This window comes from Pyxicephalus adspersus, chromosome 3 (assembly GCF_032062135.1).
Source record: "Pyxicephalus adspersus chromosome 3, UCB_Pads_2.0, whole genome shotgun sequence".
Lineage (NCBI taxonomy): Eukaryota > Metazoa > Chordata > Amphibia > Anura > Pyxicephalidae > Pyxicephalus > Pyxicephalus adspersus.
Genome location: NC_092860.1, coordinates 39,293,885 through 39,310,020, shown reverse-complemented (window position 1 = coordinate 39,310,020; position 16,136 = coordinate 39,293,885).

The following is a 16,136-nucleotide window of genomic DNA, read 5'->3' as shown; positions in this document are numbered from 1 at the left end:
ATGCTAAAATGGTGTTGACTGAATTGTGTTTATTAATTATTTTAGCTACAGATATGTCTAGGAGGAAAAAAAGTCATTTAGGTTCAGGCACTCGCAAACTTCAAATATTTTTTACAAAGGAAAGCTAAGTATGATTCCCTGGTTAGCGATGTTCAGTTTTCCCACCGTAAGAGAGAAAAAACAAAAGGAATAAAAAAATCTTGGCCTCACAGAGTCAGTTCTGTAGATTAACATATTCCCCTACAATCCATTCATACTTATAGCTGTGGTTTTCATTAGCTGTTAGCACAACATACTGTCCTTTTTATTCACTTATTTTGTCATTATCTCACACAGAAGGGTATTCTAAAGCTTAAAATATCACTAATGTCAAAAACAAAAAGAAATCATGTTTGTTAATGAATAATTTCTTCCTTTTGTTTTAAATATATGTGTGTTATCATTCTTCATAAATACCTTATAACCTTTAAAAAGAACTGCTTTTCCATAATACTTTCATTTGTAGCCACACCCCTGGGCTGTACAGTGCTCAGACTATGTGTAAACTGCCACGTCACATGACACACAATGGAAGGAATCACAGGACATGTAGTGTTTTTATAGGCAGGAAGCTAACACTGCAGCTGCTCTGCTACTGTTAGGTGCATACAAAATAACCCTCATCTGATTGTGTATGGTATGGTCCCATTGTAGATGAATTTATTCCACCAACTTTAATCTCCCCATAGATTTATCTGTTCACTATCCCTTAGTTCCAGCTAAGTGCACATTGATATTTATGGCCTTGCCTACCCCAACCCTCCCTAGGTTCAACTGATATCCCAAATTCCATGTTACTCTCATCAGCCCATCCATATTCAGGGCCCAAAGCTCTTCTATTTAAACAATAGGCTAGATCACGTAGGAACCCTGGTCACGTGCCCAAATCTTAAGTGCCAAAATTTTAAGTGCTATGGGAATTAATCCAGGGAATTGGAAAAGAATTGGACATACAATTACACTCTGCAAATCCCATCTCCTGCCTCTGGACTGATGCATCCACCTGGGCTCCAACACATCCTCTGCTGGTGCTATTCTCAACTGCTATTTCATCAAGCCATCTCTGTGACTGACTCATCATATCCAACTCCTGGAACTCAACAAGCTTGGAAGCCTCACTACCACACAAATCACAGTACTTGCTCTCATGGACTTTAGTTTGCCACATTGTTTTTTGTACTCATAAGGTTCACAATTATTTGTTAAAATGTATTATTGACCCTGCACTCTCTTTGCTGACACTATTCCCTCTCCTCCACAGTCTGATAACTTATTGTCTCTCTACTCTTTCACTCTCTTACATTCTCTGTCTGTGCTCCTGCACCTTTTTTCTCTACTGCTACTTTCTGGTGACATTTCACCCAACCCTGGTCCCCCACACAGCCTCTCTCTTCCAAACACTTTCAGCAAGACACTCCAATCTCCTAACCTCATCCCCATTCACCCTACCTATAAGTTCTTACCCCCTTTCTCTGGCAGTCTATGGAATTCCAGAACTGTTGGCAATAAATGAACCTCCATATACAACCTTCTCCTTTCTAAGTCTCTTAACTTCCTAGCTCTCACTGAAACTTGGCTTTCCTCCTTTGACTCTGCCTCTGCTGCTGCTCTCTCCTATGGAGGCCAGAGTGGATGAGCCCAACCATTCTTCCTCAGTCAAACTGCTCTCCATTGCCTCCTCATTTGGACTCACACAGAACATTAACGGCCACACAAACATTGCCGGACACACTTTAGACCTGGTATTTTCCAAACTCTGCAACCTGACCCTCCTTGACAAATCCCTATTTCCCCTTTCTGAACACAACCTTATCACATTCAACCTATCGAACTCTGGCCCCCCTTTGCCACATCCCAGATCTGGTCAATGGCAGAGAGATATCCGTAACCTTGACCACAACCTATTCTCAAGCTGCCTTGCATTCCTAGCCCCCACTCTTTCCAAAATCACCTCCACAGATGAGGCTGCCACCAGTTAAACCACTCTCTTTCCTTGGCTCTGGATAAAGTTGCCCCTGCCACCTTCGGCTACCTTTGCCCTGCCAACTCCTGACCCTGGCACAACAATCACACCAAACAGCTACAAAAGACTGTTCGTGCAGCTGAGTGCAAGTGGAGAAAATCTGGCCTCAGCGCTGACTTCATGGACTACAAAGCCAAGTTACAAAGCTTTACCACTGAACTCACTGTCACCAAGCAAAACTATTTCTCCGCTGTCATTTCCTCTTAAGCTTCCAATCCAAGCAAACTCTTCTCAACAATTGACTCCTTCTTAAAGCCCACACCTGCTCCCCCCACAACAACCTTTACTGCCCAAGACATAGCCACCTACTTTATAGAGAAAATAGACAACATCAGACATGATGTCTCTACTCACCGGGCCACTCCAACCATAGCCACCCCTTCCACCTGTAAATCATCACTTGCCTCCCTCAATCCTGTTACTGTGGACGAAGTCTCCTCTCTTCTTTCATCGTCTCCATCTACTACCTGTCCGCTTGACCCAATGCCCTCTAATCTACTCTGTGTGCAATTTAGTAATTCACCCTGGCCCCCGCTCTAACTAAACTATTCAGCCTCTCCCTTTCTACTGGTAAATACCCCTCAACTTTTAAACATGCCATAATTCTCCCGATCCTGAAGAAACCCTCACTACACCCCTCCCTACCTTCTAGCTTCCGTCCTATCTCCCTTTTCCCATATGTCTCCAAACTTCCTGAACACCTTGTCTACAAAAGAATCCCTGATTACCTGAGCTACAACTCTCTCCTTGACCCTCTCCAGTCTGGCTTTCAAGCTGCCCATTCCACTGAAACAGCCCTTACTAAAGTGGGCAATGACCTCATCCGAGCTAAGTCCCAAGGCAACTTTTCCCTCCTCCTTCTCCTTGATCTTTCCTCCACTTTTGACACTGTTGATCACCCCCTTCTAATACAAATCATGCGCTCCATTGGTATCATTGGCACTGCTCTCTATTGTCTTCCTATCTGTCTGACCGCTCCTTTCAAGTTTCTTTCAATGGTAATTCGCCCTCTCCCACTTTCCTCCCTATTGGTGTTCCCCAAGGGTCAGTCCTTGGACGGGTTCTCTTTTCTCTGTACACCTCCTCTCTCGGTGGTCTCATATCCTCCTTTGGCTTACAGTACCATCTATATGCTGATGACACTCAAATCTATCTGTCCACCCCTGACTTGTCTTCTTTAGTCAGCAGCACGGTGGCTCAGGGGTTAGCACTCTGGCCTTTGTACCGATAGGTCCCAGGTTCGATTCCCAGGCAGGCATTATCTGCATGGAGTTTGTAGGTTCTCCCTGTGTCTGCGTGGGTTTCCTCTGGGTACTCCGGTTTCCTCCCACATCCCAAAAACATGCAGTGAGGTTAATTGGCTTCTCCCTAAAAATTGACCTTAGACTACATTAATGACATATGACTATGGTAGGGACAATAGATTGTGAGCTCCTTTGAGGGACAGTTAGTGACATGACTATGGACTTTGTACAGCGCTGTGTAATAAGATGGTGCTATATAAATACTGTATAATAATAATAGTCTCATGCTGCCTGTCAGCCATCCCATCATGGATGTCTAACCATCATGGATATGAAACTCAACCTGGATAAAACCAAACTCATCATCTTCCCCCCTTCAATTTTCAGATCCCCCCCTGGCATATTTCTAACTGTTAATATCACTGTTATTCATCCCTCTATTCAGGCACGTTGTCTTGGTGTCACCTTTGATTCTGTCCTCTCATTTACCCCCATATTCAGAACATTTCCAGGTCCTGTCACTTTCACCTACTCAAGATCTCCAAAATCCACCCCTACCTGTCCCCAGAGACCACCAGACTCCTTGTACATGCTCTTATCATCTCTCGTCTGGACTACTAAAACATCCTCCTCTCTGGTATTCCACTAAGCCAACTCTCTCCTCTACAATCTAATATGAATGCTGCAGCCAGACTCATACATCCTTCCCACCACTCCTCTTCTGCTGCATTTCTTTGTAGTTTCCTTCATTGGCTTCCATTTCACCTTAGAATCAAATTCAAGCTCCTGTGCTTTGCATTCAAATCCCTCCACAGTTATTGTCCCAGTTACATTTCTGACCTGGTAAAAAAATACTTCCCCAGCCACTCTCTCTGCTCCTCCAATGACCTACAACTGACTTCCTCACTCAAAACCTCATCACATGCATGGCTAAAAGATCTTCCTCGTCCTTTTCGCTTTGCTCCTCTTTTTTGCTCATTTAAAGGAGCACTCAAAACACATTTTTTCAAACTTGCCTACCCATCTTCTTCTGTCTTTTGAAACCGTCACTACTTCCCACCACTACATATCTCCTCTCCTATTGTGTGCTTATTCCCCCACCTACTAGATTCCAAGCTCTAAGGGGCAGGGTCCTCCCCACCCGTGTCATTGTCTGTATTCGTCTGTTATTTGCAACCCCTATTTAATGTACAGCGCTACATAATATGTTGCCACTATATAAATTCTGTTTATTATTATTATTTATTATAATAATAATAATAAAATAATAAATAACACATTTAAAAACAAAACACACATTCAGGATATGTGAATGTTATTGTTTCATCTAAAGATGTTTTACACTATATTTTTCTATATATTGTAAACATATGTCTTAAAATGTAGATTGCTCTGGATAACATGACCACACAATAAGTGCCTATGTTTTCTGATTTTAAATGACAATTTATACTATTAAAGAATGTATCCTGCTAACCATATTGATTCTGTAGTGTGCACATTTTGTTCAGAGTAGGATACTATTGATTTCAGCTGCCTTTCAGTGGCTACTGCTTTTCAGCTATCATTTCTCCCTTGCGGCACTTAGTATGAAGTGTTCTAGCATTCACAGTCCTGTTCTAAGAAAAAGTTCAACTGATTTGCTCCAAAGTCTACTTTTACTGAGATATACCAGACTAAACCAGAATGTGCAAAATATCTAGAAATTAGGAATGCTGAACGGTAGTATTACATTGATTACAATTTTTTTTCCTTTCTAGGCTAATTACCAGATTCATCCTTAATTATTCTCCACGCAATCTTTGCCAGGATATCCTCTAGCTATTCCTTTGACTAATGTCTCTTTTTCATGATCCAAAGGTCATTTTTTAAAATTCATAGCTCATTTTACATTGTTAAAATGCTTTACCCACAGGGAAATTACCTTACCACTCTTCATAAGATTGTCACTTGTCTCTGAGATCTTGCAGACTGCATTTTGTCACCAAAATTACCTGCACTCACTTGTGCCATCCATCAGTAGACTTGAACATTATTGTTACCACAAGCTCCTTATTTAGCCTACTCTCCCATTCATGGCTCCAATTAGAGTCGTTTATTGTTCATTTAGCAAGCTTCAGACTGTCCTAGTTCATAATACAGGATGATAGCAACAATGTAAAGAACTGCTATTAGTCATTGTTATTTCATCATCAGAATTAACTACAGTGTCATTTTACAAACATGGGATGCAATTGATCTTTCAAATTATTTTACTGTTCTTTCTGAAATTACGGTCTTTAAAAAAAAAACATTTTAGAGGTGTCAGCCGTACACAGCTAGAAGGAACTAGACATTAATATTGTGAGCTTCTGCTCCCTCAGGACAGCCATGGCTTTAAACCTGTACTGTACAGACTATAACAGGATTATACCAAGGTTTTCAGCACTTCTAAACTTCAAAGTAATACAAGGATAAGGAAATGTGCTGCCTTTAATCTTCTTTAAAAAAATAACTTCTATTACATGTTACCTTTCAGCTTAATATTTAGCCCAATTACTGTGGACTTTAAATCTAAGAATATTACAGATATTAGAACTAGTATTAGCATTCCTAATGATCAGTCTTTTGCAATAATCTGGCAAAATTCAGTTATAAGGCACTGTATTACATTAGTTTCATCATAATTTGGTCTTAGATTTTTTTTCTCTAGCTTGTTTTAACACACTAATAATATGCATACCAAACAGTTCCTGAATGCTTTTTCAAGCTGTTTTTAGGAGGTGCGCTGTGGGACATTTTCCTAAAAAATAAGGCAGTGAACTATTCAGACGCATATTTTCAGAGAAGTTGCTTACTAAGATAAATTAGTTATTTTAACCCCCAACTCTCCCCTAAAAATGTTAAAATTGCAAACAATTATTACCTTTACTCAGGCAGTAATGGGGTGTGTAACATGTAGAAAATGTAACAAAATAACGACTGCTTAGATCAGTTTATAAATAGAACAGGAAAGCTGCACATTGACAGGGCAGTGTACAAAGATGAATAAAGTCCAAGCATCCTCTCCAGACTCTACAGTCTTTTTTAACATTTTAGGTTGAGATCTTTGTTGCAAGCATTTTCAAATACGTGGAAGTTCTTCCTGCTATACCAAGGCACCTTTGCAAATTGTAGTCCCTTAGGTTAAACTATCTGAGCTCCTGACTTTGGGAACATGGTGGCTCAGTGGATAGCACTCTTGTCTTTACAGCACTAGGGCCCCAAGAATAAATCTAGTCAAAATTTCTCTGCATGGTGTATGTATGTTCTCCCCTTGTTTGCATGGGATTCCGCAGGGCAGTCCAGTTTCCTCCCACACTCCAAAAACATCGAGTTAGGTGTGTTGGCTTCCCATTAAAAACTGGCCTTAGACTGTTTATGACTATGGTGAGAACACTATATTGTGAGCCTATTTGAGGGGCAGTTATCAATATGACTGGATTTATTAAAGCCTTCCTTATGGCTGGCGATTCTGCTCCATACACCACCACAATCTAGGGCACCCTGTTTATTCCTTATGACAGTGTTGCTTGCAGCAGCAAAGAACAATTAATTAGTTGTCTGTGCTCAGATTATTATAGACCTGTCAGCTTTCTGTTCCACCTATCTTTCTTCCGATTAGCAAGCAATTTGTTAGAATACTAAATGATTTTCATTTTGACATAAATATTAAAAGGCTTACCCCAACTCTGCTCATAGGAAAATCAAATTTTCAAATTTTTTTTAAAAAGTGAATTATTAGTGCAAAAAGAGTAAACCAAACATTTGCTAGTCTTTTCCATATCATGTTTAATCCACAGTCAGTCTAGTTTATGTTGCCTCAAAATTAAAATTTCCACTAAGTTCAAGGTTACAATAATTATTTTCTTAACAATTGTTTTGGCAAGAGGAAGGCATAATGTTTATTAAAGAATTTTATTGCATTTTTCAAAGGTAATGTAGAAGTTTTAACATATCTACTTCAGTTTTAAGTGTGTTGGGGGGTGTAAAATATACATGCTAAATATATTTCCTCATTTTAAAAAGGGGATAAACTACTAAATAAATATTAAGTCATTTTTCTTGGGAACAAATGTCAACATGTTCCTTAAAAATACCTCTTATTACTCTGAACAGATTATCCTTTTTATAACTCAAGTGATGAATAGCAAGGTACCTGAGTTCACAGAATGTTCTGCAACTTTGGTGATTGCTTTTAGCATTAGTGATCACATCATATGCAACATATAGGTCGCACCACATCATTTACCAAAACTGTATCAGTCAATGTAATTAGATATGGCTTTATTTACTAAACAGGAACAGGCTATTTAAAGTAAATGATCATTAACCTTAGTAAATGAGGTGTGGCAGTGTTCACTTTAAATCAACTAATCACATTTAACACTTAACATAAATCAAGTTTTCTTTTTATTTCAATGACATGTGATTGGGTAATCAGATTGAACCTTGTTTGGTGAATCTTTTACTTACCATTTTCTGGTGAAGAGTTTTCAGGTCAATGTGTTTCCAATGACAGTGGTTGTCCCTTAAGCAGTTCTTAAAAAATACCTCCTGTACATAACACTCAGATCTGTTCAAAATATCCTCCTCTTATATGTTAAGAGAGTATAGACACCTAAGTCCCTTAAGTGAATACCATCCATTAGTTTACTAAATTAGTTCCAATATATCCAATAAAAAAAAAGAACACATAATAAATACCCAAATAAATAAATGAAAGCACTATGCAATAAATAACCTGATGAAAGAAAAAAAAATCTTAAAAAGGGTTTTATAGTTTGCTCTAACGGAACAAATCTTCTAAACCTAAAGCAATCTTCCACAGTTTTTACACAAAGTTTAACATCTTTTCTTAATGCACATACTGTTACCCCTTTGCCTTCTGGAGTGATTTTAAATTTTAACTTTCTATATAGATTACTAAATGTGTATGATGCTTTTATGTTTTAGTGTATAACTTTAAATATATCAACATCAAACCTCACTGCGTTACATAACAAATGTTTGAATATTAAACTTGTGATATTGTAAAAACATTAAAAATGTCAGCTAGTAAACCAATTACTATGATAACTCTGTCATACCCAAAATTATCCATGATTCCATAGATTGTAAGCTCTTTGGGGCAGTGTCCTCTCCTCCTATGTCACTCTCTGTATCTGTTTGTCATTTGCACCCCCTATTTCATGTATAGTGCTGCATAATATGTTTATTATTATTAATAATAATAAAATACTGAATCACCAGGAGGTATATTTTAAAACTGCTAACATTTCAGAAAAAATTATTAATAGCAATTTCTTCCTAATATATTACATTCTGGTAAATTATTGCTTTTAAAATTCAGTGGATATGTTTGCAAATAGATTTAAAGTTCAGTAGCTATACCTTCTTCTGGTTAGCCTTACAACATAGATTGTAAAGATCCCACTGAGTGAAAATTACAGTTTATGACTGATTAATACTACTGTAATGACATTTGGATAATACTGATTTAAAGTGCATATTTCCCTCAATGCACATTTCATACCTTTATAATGGATCTAATTTACGGTATACTATAAATTTTGCAAAATGTTAAATCCTGTTTTTATTACAAAAGGATATATAGGATGATTTGGGATACAATTTAACGGCCACAGTTTTACAATAAAACCAGCATGGGCTTTGCTCTTTGATTCTGTATGTGTTTCAAGAGTTTCTGAAATATTTTACATGCATAAATGTCTGAAAGACAATGTAAAATGGCAGTAAATGTGTTCCCCCCCTGCTCTGTCCTTGTTCTCTTTTTAATGACCCTCTCATGTGCCCTTTGAACATGCCATGTTCATTAAATTACAATACTTGATTTAAATTATGTTTTGCAAGGGATTTTACCTCTGGCACAAGAGAAATAATACTTTACCTCATAATGTTTTAAAATAAAGGTCAACAGATATATTAGAAACATATATCCCAATCATAATGACAAAACTGGAGAGTGGGCTAATCATTTTTAGAATAATTTCTAGTGTCTTCTTGCCATTGCATAAATCACAGAGCAGAAGTGGGACCATTGTTTAAAGGTTTGACAATAAAGGGATGTCAGCTTCAGAAAGATATCACTGAATGGTTTCTGCTGTTTTCTTTGGATACTGAATCCCCAATAAAGTACACATTCCCTGGATGCCTTTTAAAACAGAACAAAATTCAATGAACACATTATATTTATTTCACTGTAGACAATGTTCTCCTCAACAGCACCTAGAATACATTTGTCTTATTTTCATCAGTAAATATGAAATTTTTAAATTGCCTTTATGCTGGTATCTTATCATATTCATTTGAAGTGTCTAAAACAAATTAATTTGTATGTTGAAAAGTTTTGTATTATCATATTCTTCCAAATAATAAAGAATATTAATTTTTGTGTAGTCTGCTTATGTGTTATATTAACCTTCTGGGCGTTTCACTGATGTCTGGATTTCTGTACCAGAAGCAGTACATGGTAGACCTGTAACTTACCGCAATTTGACCAAACAAGGATCTAGTAGATATCCTGAATATAATAAATTCTGAAACACCTTCTGTTAGCCACCCTTTGGCATTTGCTGTTCCTTGTCCTTCATAATTTCTTGTTCCCCAAATGTCATCATTTGCGCACATATATCCTGTGGGCAACTGAGGGCTAAATGGTGCAAATAGCTTCCCAAGGCAGGGGTTTGCTGTTAGTGAATGTTAGAATGAGGGACTGGGAATTTGAATTTTCCGCCATGCCCCCCATTAATTTGTTTTTGCATGGAAATTTATTTTACATTGTAGGCTATAATTCTTAGGCATAACTCACCGAAATATATCCAATATTTAATAAATGTAATAATAAAATTTGAATTAAAAAAACACCAAAAAAAATCTGTTAAAAGAAATAAAACAAAATAGTGTATAATACAATATAACTGTACAATAGCTTATATACTATAATTATATATATTATATAAGGATTTCTTTGTATAGGACTCAATACAGCTATTTTGTATTGAATCCAATACAAAATTATTTGAATTTCCTGCCCCGCTTCCCGCCCGCACCAACGTCAACAAGAAACCCCAGGGATTGTCTCTGCATTCAGAGGCTGAAGACAGAAGAAAGAAGACGTCTCCTGAGAAGCTGCAGGGACCAGGTAAGTGGGGTTTTCAGTAATCTGATTGTCATACAATGTTTTATGACAATCAGATTGCACTGTAAGGGGATTTGAATTTGGCCCCGCAGCCAAAGAGTCCATTTTTAGCTACCCTGAGCCTAGTTCGGGGTAAACGCTTTCAGCAATTTTTTTTACCCCGACAAATAGGAAAAAAAGAAAAGGAAGGACTGGGGGCACAGAAGGCAAAAACACTTAGCAGTGTTTCCAACCTTTCTTTGTTTCAATTAAAAATTAAATTTAAAGATTTAGTCTATATATGTTTACTATTAACCCTTTAGCTCTCCAAGACTGGGGAAGATAGACTAGTGGTTTCCCAACTAGGTTTCCTCTAGAGAAGGGGGGTCAAACTCTGATCTGGCCTGCAACATCCTTTTTTTTGGCCTCCAAAAGGTGTACTTAAGAGAATGGACTGAAGGGCTGAGCTCAGTCACACGTTTGTGAGAGTTTACCTTGCTATTATTCATCCTATTTGATATTTCATAGCCAACAAAGGAATCTAATTGTACTTAATATTCTAATTACCTATATTTATCTAAATATTGTATCTATATACACAAACTATATTCATGTATGAGATAATTATACCATGTTTAGATCCTATTGTCTGATCATTGTGTATACTAATTCAGGTCTAATATATTATATAATACATACAAATTACCAACCCCTCTCCCTCAAAAAATACAATGTAATTTTTATAGTAAAATTCTATATGGCTGTTTTCAAACTTTGTGGTGAAGAACCTGAGCCGCACTGGCAAGGTTCTAATTTGTATTGTCCTTTGTTTCCCTAACTGGACATTTTCCCACGTGTTCCTATCAGTAAGGAAATTTTGACAAGGACACAGTCAAAACCAGCAATTTTTTACTGCTGTTTATTTCTGTCCTAGTAACAACGGCATCCTCCATTTCTTTTACAGACATCACAAGAACAGGACGTAAAGTCCCCAATTCAATAAAAAACATAAAAACTAAACAGTAATCTTGATTCTTCCCAGTGCTATCTACAAACAAAAGTACCTGGAGATACATTTTAATGGCAGGGTAACTCTTTTTTTTTTATAAAAAAAGAGGCATTATAAATTACCAAAGTGTTTCATTTTGTCAGCTAATTGGCTAACTTTTGTTGATTTTTTTCACTGTTGATTTTAGTACGTTTTATGTCCTGTACTAAAGGCATTAAAAAAAGGAGCATATTAATAATATTACATATTATAATATGTAATATTATATGTATAGTTTTATTATTATATTCCATTTTTGAAATCATTTGATTACCAACAACTAATAAAGAAGAGTGTCTCCAGCAAAACAAAGCAAATTTAAATAAGCATATAATATATAAATAATTTATATAATGCAACATGTTCACACTAGCTATACTGCTCCTAAAGCGTTATTGTTATTTGTTTTGTTTTTTTGAGATGCAAACTGATGTTTAGGTTTTCCATTGATAAGTTTATAAAACTGCTCTGGCTCATCCACCAAAGATGCTAGACCTCCTTTGAATTCTCTCTTTCATATATACAAATAAATTTCTATCATGTTAGAAACAATAGTAATACTGTTAATCTGATTCATCAATCTGGCAAGCAACAAGAGTGAGCACATCCTCTGCCTACTGAGAGATTTGTCTTTTATCCAGCTAGTTACTTTGTGTGTCATGTTGTACTTAATTAGTCTAGCAACAAGAAGAAAGAAAAATGAGAAAGGGAATGAATAACTAATTTGGTGAATATTTTAATAACAATTACCCTATAACTTATTCCAGTAATGTAGGACACTGTCCAATAAATAAACAATATTATTCAAACTTCTGATTCATTCACATGTTATCTGTTACATTGCGGTCACATCCCACAATGAATAATGTTCAGCTGCCTCTTTACTGACAATTTAACAGCCCAGAAATATGGGCACAAAGCACAAACTAAGCATTCATTTTGTAACTCATCAATTCCATGTATAATTTAGATTAAATTCATACATATTTAATTATAGTTAAAGTTTTACAGAGGCTTTGAAATGTCCTCAGTTGTAATCGTCTTAATCTTTAAAACTGTAATGTCTGACACAGTAACAGATTGAGATATATTTTCTGCAAAGACTATATCCCTTATATCTTTAATATGTATTTTCATTTTTTAATTTACAAGAAACTGGGAGTTTTCACTACTATGCAGAATTAAACTCTAAACTGCAATACCTCTTCAATATATTTGCCGTGTCCACAATGAATATAAGACAAGCAAGAAAAAAATACCTGAAATGGTTGAAAATAACCCTTCTCAAATTTCACACTTGATTGCATCAGAAGAAAGTGCCCTGAAGGGTTGGGTACACGACTAGTATGTTTTACCCTCAGCTATGACCACTACTAGGCCTGGTTTTATTTTTGGTTAATGCAAGTGATTAGCCAGTTACATCAGTGCAGGGCAGAAGAAGCCAAAGAGAATGAAATGTCAGGACTGATGATATATGTCAAACTATTGTTATATTCAGTTTTCTACAGGACAAAGGTGCATCCATTCCCTTAACTGATAAGGCTATGTTTGCAATATCATTCTGGTTTTACACCATCAGGTGGGAATATGTGACAAAGATGTGTATCACATGCTGGATAATAAAGCTTGGAAACTCCTATCAGCCTCGATACCTCTTGGCATTAGCCATCTGCATGCTTTTGCCAATTTAAGCCATCATATTTGATGTTTGTTTTTAAACCTATGAGACCTTGTTTTTTTGGATGGCCTCTTCCTGAGTATTTTGAAAGTTTTGAGAACCAGCAGGTTTATAGCCAAAGACAAAGTAATGGTTTCGGCTTTGTTTTGTAGCCAAAGGACCTGGGCACCTTGCAGTCATTGGGCCTGATTTATTATAGTTCTCCAAGGCTGGAGACAATACACTTTCATCAGTGAAACTAGGTGATCCAACAAACCTGTAATGGATCTGGCACAATTTTTTCCCACATGTTTTCTTTATATACATTACTATAGATCTGCTTTTTCTTTTAACATATAAAGTCATAATTGAAACATGAAATATCTGGTATGCATCTAAGGTGCATTAGCAAAAGCTTTTACTTTGCTTTGACTTTCGTAATATACAGACCAGCTCAAAGTAAATGGGCCTGATTTATGAAAGCTCTCCAAGGCTGGAGAGGATACAGTTTCATCAGTGAAGCTGGGCGATCCAGCAAACCTGGAATGGATCTGGTCCAGGGTTGAAAACATTTGCTTGTAAACAGCAAATGACTTTTAAGAAATCCATCCCAGGTTTGCTGGAGGAGCTTTGGGGAGCTTTAACCTCCTGGGCGGTAACCCCAAGTGTGACTCTGGGTAGAAAAATAGATGCTAAAAGCAGTAACCCCAAGTCACACTCGGGGTAGATGAACCTATAGGAAACAATAGTAAATGGCTACTTACCTGATACGCCAGCGTCCCGCTTCGTCCTTCTCTGCGATGTTCGTCTTCCTTCCTCCTCCGGACGGCTTCCTCTGCACTCGAATCTCCGGGGAGTTCCCGGTGACATTGGTGCGTGCGGACGTTGCCAGCGGGGTGGGACAGGAAATTCAAATCTATTTGTATTGCATTCAATACAAAATAACTGTATTGATTGCAATACAGTGGATTTATATGTATAAAAGCAGTAAATTGTCTTTCATGAACATTTATTTTACAGTATAATATATTGGTATGATTATATTAATAATATTTTTTTTTAATTCATTTAATTTATTATTTTGACATGATTTTGTGTTTCAAACTTTATTATACTCATACTATTATATTATACTGTAAAATAAATTTTTGTGAAAAACAATGTACCATTTTTAGACAAACTGGAAAAACCGGACAGAAATTAACCGCCCAGGAGGTTATAAATCTGCCCCAATGAAACAAAACTAGCATTTTCAAAGGGAAGTCAGCAATGTCAGCCCCATATATATCTCCTGCTACATGTAAATTTCTTTTATTTAAATTGGTAATAATGATTGTCCCAATTTCCCATTTAGTGTTAGCAACTAAAAAAAGACTGGCGTGTTGGCTTCATTATATTGCACAAATAACAAACTTGTAACTTTTACATTCTCATTCAACCGCTCTTTAGATAAATATTTTAAAAGGTTGTTAAAATATTTTCCTTCAATAAATTATTCAGTACATTGGTCTTTCACTGCTGTACAGACTAGTGTTCCCAGTGAGGACTTGCCTGGAGCATGTACTAAACATATATTTAGAAACAAAAGGTAAACTGGTAAAGCTATATAAAGTTCATCTCTTAAAAATGCATAAACTGTCACATAATAATTAGGCATATTGTACTTGTCAATTTTATGGCTGTGTTTATTTAAAAACTACTGTATATAGATAAACTTTTGCAAAGGATGGAATCTAATATAACTTTTGTTCAGCCCTGGGTATTAGGAAAAGTTAATTAGCTAACAGCTGGGACTATTGTGGAAAGAATCGAAAATATAGAGGTTCTACTTTATTTTTTTCACTCTGTCCTAAAAGGTACTCATAGGCTGCTTTTCCATTGGAACTTCATGACTGCAAAATTACAATGAAGGCAAATACAGGGCTCCAAATACAGGTAGTCCCCGGGTTAAGGACATCGGACATACGGACGACTCCTAGGTATGAATGGGGCTTCCCTGCTCGCTCCTGTAAAGGACGGAGGCTTGAAGGGGCAGTTTGCATGACTTGCAGAAGAAATCTTTTGCTAAACAGAGCTGAGGTTGTGGGTGATCTTAAGCATCTTTAGCATCCTGTTATCATGATTTAACAACTATTTCTGGAAAGGATGAACTATGAAAATTTGAAGCAAATTATGTGAATAGCCATAGTTGATGCACTAAAATTTTATTTCTAGGGGAAACCAGAAATAAACAAGGAAATATAGCTGAATTCAGGCCAGTCTAAATAAAAAAATGCAGCAGGTTAAGGTAACTGAAGTCAATCTGAAATGCAAAGACTTGCAAAGACTCTGAAAATGGACTCCATGGACTGCAAACATCACCATGGGCAACTTGTGTGACAAATTGTCCGTAAAGCACATGTGTTCATAAGGATAGGAAACCTGAGCCTATAATATTTTTTTAATGCATAAGACACATCAAACATCAGGTTTTAGTTTGCTATCTATTTCTATTGAGGAGGTTTACCTGTCCTTCCTGTCCAACAGAGGTGTACCAAGAGGAGAAAGCAGATTGCCCTAGTTTATTATGTTCTCCAAGACTGGAGAAGGTAGACTATCATGGGAAAACCTTGATTATCCCTTCAAACCTGGAATAAATCTGGTCCAGGACTGCAAGCATTTGCCAGCTAATAGAAAATGATTTTAGGGAAATAAATTCCAGGTTTGTTGGATCACTTAGGTTCCCTCATTATAATCTATCAATTCTAGTTTTGAAAAACTTGAAAATAAAATCTGGCCCGATCTCCCCACAAGTAAGTGTGAATTTTACATTTAAGGTCCTTAAACATTTTATATTTTAGTCACCTGAAATGAGTGGGTGTAGATGCCACCAAGTTTCCTTGAGCTAAATGTTAGTGATACATTGCCCCTGATTCATCATTGAAATCCGCGATCGCGGGAAGCGCGATAATACGCGCGACCCGCGA